This window comes from Netta rufina (genome assembly GCF_964035555.1).
Source record: "Netta rufina genome assembly, chromosome: 1".
Classification (NCBI taxonomy): Eukaryota; Metazoa; Chordata; class Aves; order Anseriformes; family Anatidae; genus Netta; species Netta rufina.
This window is the reverse complement of record NC_140123.1, coordinates 154,609,736-154,625,479: the sequence shown is the minus strand read 5'-3', so window position 1 is coordinate 154,625,479 and position 15,744 is coordinate 154,609,736.

The following is a 15,744-nucleotide window of genomic DNA, read 5'->3' as shown; positions in this document are numbered from 1 at the left end:
TTGCAATGTATTCCTGACCAGCTGCCCTCCCAGAAGCACCACATTATGTCAGGAATGGCCAACATGTGCTTCTGTAGGAGGCTCAGACCACTCGCCAGTGTACCCTGTAAAGCAGGGATGGCAACCACATCATCCCTTCACCTGATTCCAGTATAGCTCCATAACCCTGTGTAACAAATAAGTCCAGCAGAACTTGTGGGTTGCTTCCCACCACTATAGCAAAATATTAGATATCCTAAGTGAGTTTAAAACCTATTAAAATACTATCAAACTAACTAATGGGTGTTTTCCTTACATTTTAGATGTATTTCATTTCGTATAACCACTACCAATAACAATACTTAATTATTTTTTTCATCAGTAAATATATCCACATTTGAAAGATTCTTTAGGTTGTGAAAAGTAATGCTTTGAAAGAAGAGTTTTATTGCAGAAGTATACATTTTTTTTTCATGAGGGTAAGCTGGATATTAGAGACTATTCAGTGCTAGTGCCATAATTTTAAAAATGACAGATTTATGGTGCAGTCTAACATTTGCTGACTTCTTTGGGACAAAGACTGACTCCATAATTTGAATGGATAACTTCTACTTAGCCAGCAAAATCACATTTGCCAATAGAAAGCATCCCTGATATAACACCATCTTAAATAAGCAGAAGATACCTGACTATTCATAAGTTATTATGCCAAAACTAAAATTTTCAACAATTCTTGAGTGGGGAGCTTAAGTGCAATTTATTTCCAATACTACGAAAATATTTTTAAAAGGTACTTAATAACCTTAAAATATCAATGGATGCCTAATAGCACTTTGAAAAGTTTCACCTCCAGCTGACTAAATGCCTGTAAGAGTTGATTCTGAACTGTGCGTTTTTAAAGAGAGGACTGCAGTAGAACTCCACATGCAATTTTTAAGCGACAGTACTGTTTAAAAGATGTTTCATTCCTCCTGCCTTCCAAAAACCCTCTTTCAAAGCCAAAATATTATTAAGGAAGTTAAAAATGTGTTTTTGTTAATCTGTTTCAGTTAACTTAGTCAGCTGGTTTGGATTTAAAGTTTAGTTGAGAAATATGATTTTAACCCCACAAACTTGTGCTGCGGTCCTGAGGGAGCAACATCCTAAAGCAGTCGTGACAGGTGGAAAGGGGCAGAAATACCTTAAAAATGTTGCAGAAAATGGATGTTGTTGTTTTGGGGCCTTTATTTATTTATTTTTATTTATTTATTTTTTTTTTCAAAAATGTCTCAAAGCTCTGCTGCTGGTTGCCTCTCTATATAGCCTGGGATATGAGAGCATATCTATATGTATATGGAAGAGAAAGATTCAAGGAGGCAACAAGGATGCTTTGAGCACAATTTCCTCTGGAGCAGAAGCAGCGTTGCTCTCTCAACCTACACTTTTGTTTTCTAAACTACATACTGTGATTTCTTTTTCATTGCAGTGCTTAATTGCAGCATTGTTGTCTGCATTTTCTAATATCCACAGAAGCATGGGTTTTCAGTGTATGTGAAGGAATGCAAGACATTTTTTTCACTTAATCATTGTATCAATTATTCAGTATAGCTAGTATAATTTTAATTTAAGTTTTAAAAAATGTGGTCTTTTATAACATTAGGCCTGAATGAGGTGTAAGCATTGCAAATCCTAGCATATATGCAATAATTTATCATTAGGGAAAGATAATCAATGCTTGTTTAACCTATTATCACTGCTGCTAAGTGAGTAATTCAACAAAAGTTGTTTTCTTGCTATTTAAGAGGAGAAATTTGGATTAAAGCAATAGATTAAATGATTAAATCAATGATTAAAGCAATACACAAGAGAATTTTCATATATGAAACTCTTATTCCTTCTTGCAGTCTCTTCTGTTTACACCTTCAGGAAATTAGGGTGATGTCTACATTGTTTTTTTTTATTAGGAATTTCCAGGCTTGCTTGGTGTTGCCCTGATAGTTCTGCCTGGTCATATTGGTCAGTTTGTGCAAGGACGTAACAGAGTGCTGTGCATCACAGAGCTAAATACATCACCCTTAAGAGAGAGAAAAGTAACATCTGGCCTGAGGGACTCCCAAAGACAATTTCAGATGAACCACACTCTGAAAAGAAAACTAAAATTTAGGACATGTGCGGAACCTGGTTTGTCCTTTGGTGTACAGTGAAGGGGACAGGGTAACGCTCTTTTCAGCTGCAGCTGGCACCACCTCTCTGAAGGCAGGTGCAGGAATAGCAGGTTCCAATCATTATTACTTTATTTGTTGTGCAAGGAAGTGGTGAGTGCTCAGAACGGGGGGGGGGGGGGGGGGGGGGAAGCTTGGTCCTTTATATAAGGAGTTAAGAATCTAAGGTGACCCCTGCATAGGGTCATTGTGCTTGTTTGTTTTTAAATAGACTTAGTTTAAATCAATGCAATCCCCTGCTCAGACACTTTAAGTAAGTTACATTGCTTAATTCTAAGCACATAATTTTGCCCCTAAGCCGGATAGTCAAAATAAAGCAATGTGAAACTTTCCTTTTCGTTTAGGTTGTGTTGATTTTAAAAACTTCACATACAGATGAATTATATGATTTCTGAAGTGATTTTAGTTGTACAAATGCAATTTTGTGTGTAAGCTTTTGTAACTGTTGTCTCCTCTGTGGTAGTAAATGAGTAAATGCTAGTTTCAATTCAAACTAAGCAGGACTGTGGTGCAGGCGTGGATGGTGTCCTGTTGTCACCTGTGTGGTTCAGCACTGCCCAGCCTGGCTCTACCCAGGTGTGCCAGCAATGCCTGGCACTGTTTAGGACATGTTTGGAGGGAAGCTCAGGCTACTGGGCAGAGTGTAGGAAGCCAACCTCTTTAGGGTCAAAAAATAAATTTGTCTGCATTGATACGAACTGTGCCACATAACTGGCCCACAGAGCCCTATGGCTTCTTTCACTTTCTAGTGGAGAAGCAGGAGGTACTCCCCTTTCTGCCACCTTTTCTCCTCCTCGCAGTCAGGCACTAGTCCAGAGCAATTTCTGAGGTTTGCCTTTGTCTGCATAGTAATTTTGGACCATTTTAACTCCTGGAACTATTTATTACTTTTGTATATTTAATAATGTAGTTACATTAATAGGTCCTTTATGTATTACTATACAGTATATAGATAAGGCAGTAAACAATGCCACGGTAGTTATTTTACTATAAGTGGAGTTGTGTCTGTGATGTGAGCAAGGAGGAATGTATTTCTTTGTGCATATCATTAGAGTTAAAGCAATGCAAGATGCACTGTGAACACTACAATGAGGAGGCGGAGTGGTAAGGGTTGGAAGTGTAGAATGATATAAACACAATTGCTGGCAAATAGGTGATGCTACCTCCTTCTTACATCTAAATGCAGTAGATCTTGATCTACCTGGATGCATCTTTGTAATTGAAACCCCTACATTCTTTTATTGTATTTACTTTTCAGCATCAGGCATAAAGTTTATGTCATTTCCACACTAGTCTGGAAATACTCATCCTTCACAATCCATCAGAAGCTCAAAGAATAAATTGTCAATAGACATTCTGCTTCCTCAGTAGCTTTACAGCACGACCAGTATTACTATCCTGTCAATAAAATTAATACGGAATTTTACTGAATTCAGGTAAACATGAAGGCTTACCTTCAGGCATATTTTTGTCCAAATATGTATCTTAAGCTTCATTAAATTTATGCAGTAAGACTTGTAGAAAATTTAGGAAGAGATTTGCAGAAGAAAATGTCTTTGTGTCTGTGTGGAAGTTTTCTTGGGAAACAACTGTAGTGATAAAATACTTATCCATATTTTATAGAATATGAAAAAAAAAAAGCTTTCAATTGAAATATTAAATGTATTTTCCTGTTCATCTAATGTATCATAATTCCAGGAATTATTCATGCAAGGAACAAATACATTTTCTGTGAAAACAAACATATGAACTCCGACTGTTGACAAGATACAAAATCCATTAGGAGGCTGTAAAGGACCAGCACAGAGAGCAGCTGACAATAAGCACAATGTGATAAAGAGGGCTTTTGATTTTCTGGTCATCATTGCACAGGTTAATTGTTTTCAGAGGCAACATTCCCATCCCATGGCAGACACCTGTTTTTCCTTGGCTAACACAATGCACTATTTTAGGCTAGTCTCCCAGCAACTTCACTGTCAGTTTTACTGCGTAGTCCCACTCTGTTATTAGACAACGGTGGGCATTTAGAAACTGCATTTATTCATCTGAGTTTTCCTTTAAAGCGTACTACATGTGCTTTGAAATTAAAAACTCGTGATCAGCAACTTCACTTACATGGGCACCATATACATATGCATTCATTGTGGCACTAGGGGACATGGTTTAGTGATGGGACTAAGTAGATCAGGTTGATGGCTGGACTTGATGGTCTTAAAGATCCTTTTCAGCCTTGATGATTCTAAGATTTAATACATGAACTATACAAATAGGTGTATATAGTGTATGCATGCATATAAGCTTGGCATACTTGCAAACTCAGGAAGAAGTTATGTTGTAAATCTTATGTAGGGTGCAAGCCTAGAAACATATATAGAAATGCACATTTAGAATTCTTTGTACTAATGATGGTAAATTTAGGGTCCACAGATGTTGAGATAAAGGATTATTGTAAACATTTTTAATGCAAAGTTTCTTATCACACCAATAGTGTGTACTTCATAAATAAATGTGCAGTATATCTTCCAACGTGCATGGCATGTGTCTTCACCAGTAAATTAAAGCCCTGTTTTTACCTGCACATAATTACAATCATCTGCTTAATGGATTTACTGCTTTGTTTTACACAGAACTAGCAAATATAGGACATGTTAAATATGACATTTCAAATACTCTAGAACAGGAAATTAACTGACTAACACGTTGATATATAATACAACAAAAAGCTGTATAATTCTCTGTGACCAAACAGATTATTCCAGGCATGGAAAAAGACATTAAACGAATTATCTTAAATACATTTCATTTTACCTAAACATATTTTAAAATAAATAAAATAGTCTAAATCAAAATAGGCACTTTAAAGCAGTTCTGAAATGAACTTCATGTGTTACTGAAGATAGACAAGGGGATGGATTTTACACAGCAGCCTGTAATTTTATTAATGTAATGTAACAGACATTTTTCATTTAAGTACAGTAAGAAGACCGTGAAATTGGACTATTTTGTAAAAGAATCATAAAATCTGTCTCTGGGGACCAATTATCTTCAACATACCAATAGGATTCCCCTCAATCTTTAAATCTTTTACGTGGGACAAGGCTGAGGTACTAAAAAGTAATTTTATCCATCAATTCCTTAGCATTTCCACTTCTGAGTGGCACTTCACAGTTCTTTAATTTCCTAACACCTCTACCATGAAGCTACACAGGGTCTATCTGGAAATTCTGAGGATACTAAAAAATCTCTGCAGTTCCTCTGCTGGTTTTGGCACTAAACAAAAAGGTCTTAATGATTTCTTTTGCATGCAGAATTTCTTTTTCAGAATAATATTTCCTTTATTTCACTAAACATATTTATTAACCATAAAAAATAAGGCAAATGTTGCATGCCAAATTGTATAGCACATGTACTTATATATATATACATATACATGTATATATACATGTATACACACATGCATATTCCATGTATAATATAAAGGTTGTGTGTACCTGCTTAGAGGAAAACAAACAGCTATGTTGTTTTAGAAGTTAAATAAAGAAATATTAATGAGATTGTGTCACCAATGCAACTCCATATTACCCTGTCAACAATGTCATTACTTACTGTAATGTTGTTGGGTTAATACAAAGAAAGAACTGGTTAATTATAATAAGGTTATATCTGCTTATGACTTCTAGTTAGAGGCATTACCCTTCCAGTAATATTCCCCTGACAGAGTAATAAGGTCCTGACTATTTCACCAGTGTTAATTAAAGCTAAATCTTTACCTGATTTTTTTAATGAGTATTGAACTTACATGTAAATTACTTTGGATCTTTAAACAGAGAGCTTTTATAATTTTCATCAGTATTCATTTCAGCTATGTTGGAATGGTCCCTTCAGCTTTTCCTGCAGGCATGGTAAGGCAGTTCCGTCATGCATAGGACTCAGACTGCATTGAAATAACAGTTGTCTCGGAAACTGCTATTTACAGTTTTCATTTTTGTCACAGTTTCTGGGATTGCTTAATCATATAGCATTAAAATAAATGGACATCTATGCTTTCATTTTTATTGTAACATCAGCTTGTCAGGAGGAAGATAGGAAGATTTCTTTCTTTTTTATTTTTTTTTTAATTTGTTCTCATGACTTATGTAAAAAAAGTTTTATTTTGTGTGTAGAATTCATTGGATCCATAAAGTGTGATCTAAAGAATGGCAACAAAGTTCACAGAATATAATGTCTGCTCCTGAAAAATGAATATAAGGTAAATCTACACATGCACATGCACACCACTAATGAGGCTTCTTCTTTATGGTTTTAAGTTCAATGGGCACAGGACTTATGTAAGAAATATACTTAGGTAAGAAGTAATACTTTTGAAGCTACTAGTGGCACAATTTCTATGTTTTTAGAACTTTTATTCTGTAAGCAGGTAAGTTTTCTGTTCTTTAACATCAGTTAATCCATACTGTCGCCACAAGACTATTTTTATTACTGACTGTTTTACTTTTACCCCATGAGACAATAGAAAATTAAATTACTGCATTATGATTAGCTAATGATATGGAAGAACATATACTAAATGCTTTCTCCATTGAACTTTCTTTGTTATTGTGATGAAGCTTTCATGCTCTATGACAATGTGGCATACTGCAAAACACAAACATTTCAAGAAAAATCTTTTTTGTACCACAGCCTCAAATCAGCCACCAATGAATTGCTTAAGATGATATGAAAGTAATTGCATTTAATATTATTATAATTATAATAATAAATATTATTATAATATTCTTAATATTATATGTTTATTAAAAGAGAATTTCAAAACACACTGTAGGAGGTTCATGCTTCATCAAACCCAAACTAATTCCAGTAAGTCTTCCAGTAATCTGAAAAATCGAAAAAATTTTTTAATGAAGCATAAAAACACCTCCAGAGGGCAATATATCTTATATATCTTGGGATAAGATTAATTGTCCTTCAGAAGTACCTATTCCTTTCATTTACTATCTAAGAGTCTAGAAAAAAAGCCTAGTAGTTATATAAATTAGGACTATGCTTTCTGGTGGTTAGTATTAGGGAGAATTTATCCATTTTAGTATTTTATAAAGAAACTTAGGTGTCTATTAAAGTCGGATGGGAACAAATTCTATCCAATCTTCAATTATGAAAGCTCTGAAATGAAGCTATAGTCACTATTTATTTTGCATTTAATTCTCCACCTGCAATATTTATATTAGGGAACAGGACAGATACAAAATACTGTCAGCATTTGATTTAAGTTATTGTGTAGCTCTTGCTTGGTTCCTATTGTCTATATCTGGAAGAAAATCAAAATAATTTGACTTTATGATATGTATTTTAAAATTTCTAATAAATTTGATGCTGTTAGCTTTACCATTTTAAATTTAATATTCTTTTAATCACAAGACAAAAATTAAGAGATCTTAGAGTTCACATGAGGAAGCTCAGAGATCGGGGCTTTTTTTCTCTTAAAACTTTCAGAATTTAGCTTTTTAGGCAAATTTGCTGGCAGGCTGCTAAATGAGCTGGTGGCTCAAATAGTGGGTAGCTCGCTAATATATATATATAGGCTAACATATATAGCAGGCACACTAAATCAGGCCTAAAGTATGTCTGATCAAATGTCTTTGCACAGCGAGGACAGCATCCATCATCCCAAGTTTGTGGTTTTCACCACAAAAAAAACAAAACAGGCTTAGCAGAGGTGGAACAGGCCCCAGCTCACAGCCCCTGCAGCCTGCAGTGAATCTCCATTGCAGAAGTCTTCATCGAAGCTGATGGAGGAAGTCTTAGGAAATTGGCATGTTCCAGCTTGTTCCCCCTATTGAGGCTATCAAAAATGTGACTGATGTGACTTGGGAAAACTCTTCATGAGTGATTTGTAAAAGACAAATTAACATCCCAGATTAAACTTCATGAAAATTAGTGGCTTTTATGAAAACCCAGACTGATATCCTAAAATAAGATACCAAGAATTTCTTCATGAAAATGAAATACACTTTGTACCACATACTGTGCCTGAGCCATCTATGGTGGTAAAAAAAAGGGTCTCACTACTTTTCCTTCCAAACTGAAAACTTGCAGTATATTAACCTATTCAGTCATGACTTTTCCGGTCTTTATCTCAAGATGCTTACTTGATTCTGTTAACTTAAATGTTAAAACACACTTCATGTTACTGGTAGCTGTAAGCAAGGCTAATTGATTGATTAGTCGCTCATTTAAATGAAAGTTATGTTAATGTACCCCTCAGTTTGGAAAGTAGAAATTACAAACATGGTTTCAAGTAAATACAGTTTATAACAAGACAACTTTTGTCCATGATTTGAAGTGCAGATTGGGAGTAGGGGAGCTGAGCTACTTCTTATTATTAATATGACGAACCATTAATGAAAAGTTGGTAAGTAAAATCAAAAGTTGGTCACATAACCTCCATTTGTTTGATTTGCAACCGCAAGCAGAGCTTTGGTAGTTGCTCAGTATGCTTCATAGGGGTTAAACATCTGAACTTCTCACATTAAGAGATCACAGAAGTGAATATATTACAGGAATATTCTTTGAGTCACTCTACAATATTTAAAAATATTTAATTAATATTTTAGAGCAATATTATACTCACACTTCAAAGACGTTTTTACTTTCATTACCCAATCATGAGTAATGCAGTTAAAAAGAGAAATGGAGTAAAGGAAATTTTGTTTAACATAAAACCAATAGTGATGTGAAATATTTATTAGTATCAAGAGTCCATGTTTTCTATTTCTCTCTTTCAGAAAGGGATAATTCAAGCTGAAAAATTTGTAAATAGAGGAAAGGTGAAATGCTTCAATGCCTGCTCTTGTTTTTAATAGAAAAATGAATTTCCAACTTAAAAACATCTCATCCTAAAATGTTCTCATCATAAAACCTGGAATTGAACCAATTTGCTTTAGAAAATAACTTAAAAGAGAAGCTGGCTGAATTGAAGACAGGTAAGCAGAATGTAGATTCAACTAGATGGGAAATGAAAGGCCTGCTTATTCCTTTGTGCTGCTCTTTGTGTGACAGGTTGCTTGCACTTGGCAAAGTGTTTGCGCAAAGCAGATGCTGCAATACATTCAGAAATACACAGCTTTGACATGAAACATGTTAAATTTAGCATTCTCTATAAGATAACAAAAGATTGACCTTGACAAAAGCATAATCAGACATTTTAAAGCTCTCATCAGCACTTCAGTGCAGTGAATTGATATTCCCTATGTTTTTTACAAGGATGTTTACATGTGTAAGGCAGAAGTGGTCCTAGCTATTGCAGCAAACCTATTCACTACTCTCACAGAATATGAATGATTGTCAAAATGCAAAAAAGATGACAAATTCTATAGGACAAAAATATTGTAGATAAGTGACAAATATTTAGCTTCACATTGTTTATTTATATAAACAACATTTTATTAATATTTTATAATACTGTAGAAATGTCTCATGATACAGATTTTGCAGTTAAAATGCCTTTCAGGGCTGTAGCACTTTTAAATATACTATGATGTGAAATTCTTTCAAAAATGGGTCAAGCATGAATTGAAGGTTGGTTCAACCGAAGACAAAGGATGTTATCACACAGAAAATCAAAGATTCCTTTATATTGTGATTGTTTCCATGTAGTAGTAGCTTTCATTACCTTCCACATTTATTTTTTTCTTAAATGTGTTCTGTATGGTTAAATGTAAGAATGTTAAATCATAACAGCCCTTTAATTACTAAAGCCATTAATTTAAGCTCTAGAATGATTATATTCTTGCATGAATAGTACATCAACTTTTTAATTCATAGAAAGTGGGACTGTATGCATGTATACACACATGTTTATATGTAAATATGGATATATATATGTGCATGTGTATATATATATATATGCATGAGTATAATCTAGGCATGATCTTGAGACTTGCATCCATGTTTATTGCTATGTAGTATAATTCTCATTCCATTCTGTTTTCTGTTTGTCCTTCCCCCCTGCAAATACCAAAACTTCTAGTCAGTGGTTTGAATGGTTAAGCTATGTGGGGACTTTTCTTGAGGATTACTCATTCTGTGAGTACCAACAATTCTTAACAACTATATGAAAAGTACTTTAAATGTACAACAGAATTTGAAAGCAAGAGTTGTGCTTTAACCCGAGTAGGCAGCTGGGCCCTGCACAGTTGCTCTCTCCCTCCCAGTAGAATGGGGGAGAGAATTGGATAGGTAGAAATATGAGAACTCATGGGTTGAGATAAAGAGAGTTTGCTAGGTAAAACAAAAGCCGTGCATGCAAGCATAACAAAACAAGGAATTAATTTGCTACTTCCCATAAGCAGGCAGATGTTCAGCCTCTTCCAGGAAAGCAGGGATCATGATGGATGATAGTTAGTTTGGAAGGGAAACACCATCACTCTAAATGTCCCCATGTACACCCTCTGTCCCTCAGCATTTATTGGTGAGCACAATGCCATATGGTATGGTATATCCCTTTGGTTGGTTGGGGCCAGCTGTCCCGGCTGTGTCCACTCCCAGCAATCTGTGTACCCTCAACCTCCTTACAGGCAGGGCAGTGTGAAAAGCTGAAAAGTTCTTGACACTGTGCAAGCACTGCTCTGTAACAACTGAAATATCAGTGTGTTATCACCACTGTTTTTATCACAAATCCAAAACACCGCACCATACCAGCTACTATATCGAAAATGTACTCTATCCCAGCCAAAACCAGGACAGATACAGAGCTGTAAATATAAATCTAGATATATGAAAGGAGTCTGGAGACAGGTGCACACAGATATTTGTTGAAGACAGTCATGTATTTCCTTCATTTAGCAAACTGATAGCATCTGTACATGTACTAAGGACATACATCAGTATTTCAGTTTGATGATAATCAATATTTAGGACAACAGAAAGAGAACTTGCAACTTAAAATGATATATACTTCCTGATACCTTAAACCAGGAAATACTGTTATATAATTTCCCACAGATGTGTCTGATACTTAGTGTTGCTAATACTAAGTATAGTTATGTTGCTAATACTAAATAAAGATTTTCACTGATACAGATGTCAAACATAGTGTGGATTTTCTGAGTGAAATCTGTAGTGAAGAAAATAATACATAAGGAATAAAGGTATTTGTTGGAAGATGTCCTTCCCCTTTACACAAATTTATCTTCACAATAAAGGAAGATGATTTAGAACTGAGGTCTATCCTGAGGACATTTACTGAAAATTAGCTATTTGACATTTTGTTTACATTTGTTTTTGAAAACCGAGTAGTTTAAGCTCTGTGGTTTCTCAAATCAGGATACTTCCATTTTTGATGCCCCTGATTGTACATTGCAAATCCCCCGTGTCCTGGGAGATGTAACTCTCACTAGACTCAACACAAGAAAGAGCAAGTATAGTAACGCAGCTGTGGGCACAAAAATATCCTGATATTAATGGAATGGGAGGGATGAAGGTGCTGAGCTTGCTTCTTGCTTTTCTTCCCTCCCCAGTTCCCTCTGGGCACCTAGCAGGAGGCTGGCATTTTGGTGGGTGGCAGGGGGCATTTCTATGGGGAGTCTTCTGCCCTTTCCACCCCAAATGTCCCTGCCACATTTACATCTCCAGAGCACTTCCACAGTTTTTCTCTGGTTCTGTTAATCTGGTAAATAAGGCCTGGGAGTCGGAGAAAAACTGCAGTACTGCAAATACAAGTAACATATGAGTCTCCTGCGGGAAAGACTAGCAAATGGGCTCATCTAATTCTTTTTGCTCCTTGTCTATAAGTACTGTGCTCTAGAGGCTGCAGCAAAATGCACTTTGATTTTATAACCTCTGAGCTTCAGGAATTTGAATCCATATTTTTCCACTTCTGATGAAGCACCCTAACCACTAAGGGAAGAGACGGAAAGGATGCTTCAGCCTCCCTGTGGAAAGTCTTAAGTTGAAGGAAAGAGCTTTATTAAGACAGTAGAAGGGGAAGAGACAGAGCATGACTCCCTTGATCTAGGATGGTTGGTTGGTCCCAAAAGAGAGAGTTATGTGAGTTTGGCTCCCAGGGCTACCCATGTATTTCATATCAATGAGCTTCTGCCTATGAAGCCCAGGGAAGAGAGACATTGGTGAACTGTAGATATACTCAGTCCTGCTGCCTTAAAGCTCATTGCATAAAGCAGATGAGAAAACATATTAAGAATAAAGTTCTAAGAGAAAAGATACTAGAAGTCAGTTCTGAGTTACAATGAGCAGAATTGAATGTTAAATTATAAAACAAAACATTAAGTACTTTCATATTATTTTTATACACCTGAGCAATCGATATTTCGTGTGTGATTTCACATAATCACAGAATAGTTTAGGTTGGAAGGGACCTGCAGCAGGGCCTTCTAGGTTGTCCAGGAACATGTTCAGATGACTTTAAAATATCTCCAGGGAGGGATACCCACAGTCTCTGTGGGCAGCCTGTTCCAGTGCTCCATCACCTGCACAGCAAAGTGATGCTTCCTGATGTTCACATGGAATCTCCTGTGTTCCAGTTTGTTCTCCTTGTCTCTTGTCCTGGCACTAGGCACCACCCTTCCTTGTCACTATTCTTTTACAAATTATTAATGATTATATCTTTAGACAAAAAGTAAATCTAAAGACAGAATTTATATAAGAAAAAAAATTATTATATCAGTGTTTGATAAGGCATCCAGTTTCCATAAATCTTTTATACAATGACAGCATATAACATATTTAATCAATTATTTACATCTGCTGTAGATAGTTATGAAGTTGATTAAATGAATTAAAAACAAACAAACAAAACAACAACAACAACAACAAATGGATTTTAGAAACACTTTCCCCATCATGAACTTAATCTATCTCAGAGTAACAACTGTGTGTAAACTTTTGATATTTGGGGTTTTCTAATGCTACCTTTTGCATAATTACAGCATAATTGGTCATATTCTTTAACCTATTAATTATTAAGATCTACTTTAAATCTTAATTTAGTTTTAACAAAGATTATTGCTCTGTGGGATACTGTATAATTATTATTATTTTTTTTTTCTTCAAAATGTTTTGAATTACAGAATGTTCCTGGAGGAGCTGCAGACTTTAGTATAAACTTTAGGTCTACTGAGGAAAGGCTTGCTTTTATTGTAGCTATCCTTTCATAAAATACAGTGTAAAGAACTATCAACTTCAGTTTGTCTGCCAATACTCCTTTATTTTTTAGGAGCTCTGGGTAGCAGTGCTGTAGGATGACATCCAAGCACAGGTGCCCAAGCAAATATGCAGTCATAAAATCTTTAGAGAACACTCAGTGGTAAAAACAAGGACTTGCTTTTACATTACATTCTTATGCAACCCATGGAATTATTGCTTACAGTGGTATTGTAATGGCTACCTAAATTGTTAACATGAATTTCAGCTGGTGAATATAATTATTACACATGGAACTCTAACTTAAAGAAGGTTATTAAAATTGCAGAACAAAACATCCAAAAGTAATGAAATGTAAGATATATTTAGCAATGAGACAAAAAAATACCTATTTTAGTAACTGAAGTAACTGGAGTAAGCAGGCCAAATGCATGCTAACATGTGGCTGAAAGAGTAGGAGGCAACTTTGAAGTAAACACGAATCAAGAATCTGTGGAAGAATGAAAGGTTAGCATAATGTCAGGGTGTAAACAAATAAGGATGTACCATAGAACTTGCATGTCCCCCAAATTCAAAATTTTAATCACTGAGCAGAATCATATCGCCCCCTCTCCCCCACCCACCTTACTTTTTGAAGCAAATTAACAGAAATGGAATATTGTTTTTTAATGAACATTATATCCTTGTAACTGGACCTGTCTGTATGTCTGCTCCATGACTTATTTAGAAGTAAGAGGTAAGAGAAATGAAAAATTGCATGATCCATTTATAGAATGGATCCAAAATATTCTGTTTTCTCTAAAAGACTGTAAAGTAGGAAAATCAGTGCATATGAATGCATGGAAATAAACATAACCAGCATGGGATGGAAATTTAGTAAATTAGACATGTGGAGATCCAAATTAATGTTTTTTTAATAAACTCCTTGGTCATGAGCCACCCTATCCTATTCTTTTTTTTTTGTCTGATTTTTCACTTGAGCATATGAAAAAAGCTTCAGGGCATTGTATATATTTTATTTAATGGAGACACTGCAAACCTGTTTTAAATCTCACCATAGTACCCATTTGAAAAAAAAAAAACAAAACAAAAACAAAAAAAAAACACACAAAAAAAAAAAACAAACACATTTTTATCTGAGGCTTGCCTTAATATTTCCACTGGTGGAGAAATAACCTTGGTGTTAATGAAATGCCTTATAAACCATGGAACTTTGTTTTCCATTTTATCTCCTTTCTATCAAGCTTATGCTTTTCTTGGCTATGTTGGAAAGTAAGACTTTTCCTTGTTCTGAATCCACTCATTTCATTTATTTGATTACCTTTTACTTTTCATTTTGTGTGTTGGTGTAATGTCACGTAAGCCAGCTGTTCATCCTACAGTGGATTTTTTAGAGTGTGCGTCTGTTTCCAATTTTACAGGCTTGACAGATGTCTATGGCTCATATTAAGATTAAATTAGCTTCCTGAGACAGTCTATACCTCATACAACCATTTTGGTTTTTTCCACACTCTGCTGTGCCACTCCAAGCCTGTCTTTTGCTGAAGAGAAATGCAGTTTTCCAAATTCATGTTGTTTTTTTTTTTTTTTATACTTTCAGCTGTACAGACATCCATCCATTGGTTTCCACTAGTTTAGTTTTAAACAGGAAAAAGCCTTCACAATGCAGCACATTTTTCAGATAGCACATTGGCTTCAGTAAAGCTTTGCCCATATATTAACAAGATGTAGGTGCTGAACATTAGTCCTGAGCCTGCTACTGATGTCTGACTTCATTTTGCTAGTCACTTTTGACTGTGTCAGGTCATGATAATCAGTAATACACTCTGCATTCCATGGGATTATGATAGGGAAGAGACCAAGCCAATTTTTTGCTTATTTGTGTGCATATTTTCATTTGAACTATGCTTATTCTATTAAAGGACACTGGACACTAGTAACAGGCTGAATTCCCTTCAGCAAGCCCAACTGCACTCTTTTGCAGACCTCTTTCTATCTTTTGCAGATCTCTCTATATTAAGCCATACAGCTGAGAAATTTTTTAGAAGACCAACTGAATCCTGGCATTGTTTCCTTAGGGATGTAGTGTATCTACCCCATTACAGAGCTGAAGAAGCTATTTTTGCAAATCATTAAGATTTGGTACTCCCTCACCAAATTGAAGGTGCAGAAAAAAGACCACTTTTTCAGGGTAATTCATAGACATGGAAATTTAGTGAAAGGCCTATAAAATGCCACTCTTCACTTACTGCATGTGGTTTCTGTTTCACAGAATTTCAGAAAGGTTTCTGAAATTTTTGTAGGCACTTAAGCATCTGAGTATTTCTTGAGCTTCAGATACTGATATATTCTTTAAAGATTTGCATAGCTACTTATAGACTGGCTTCCAATTCTGTGGAAAAGTAGG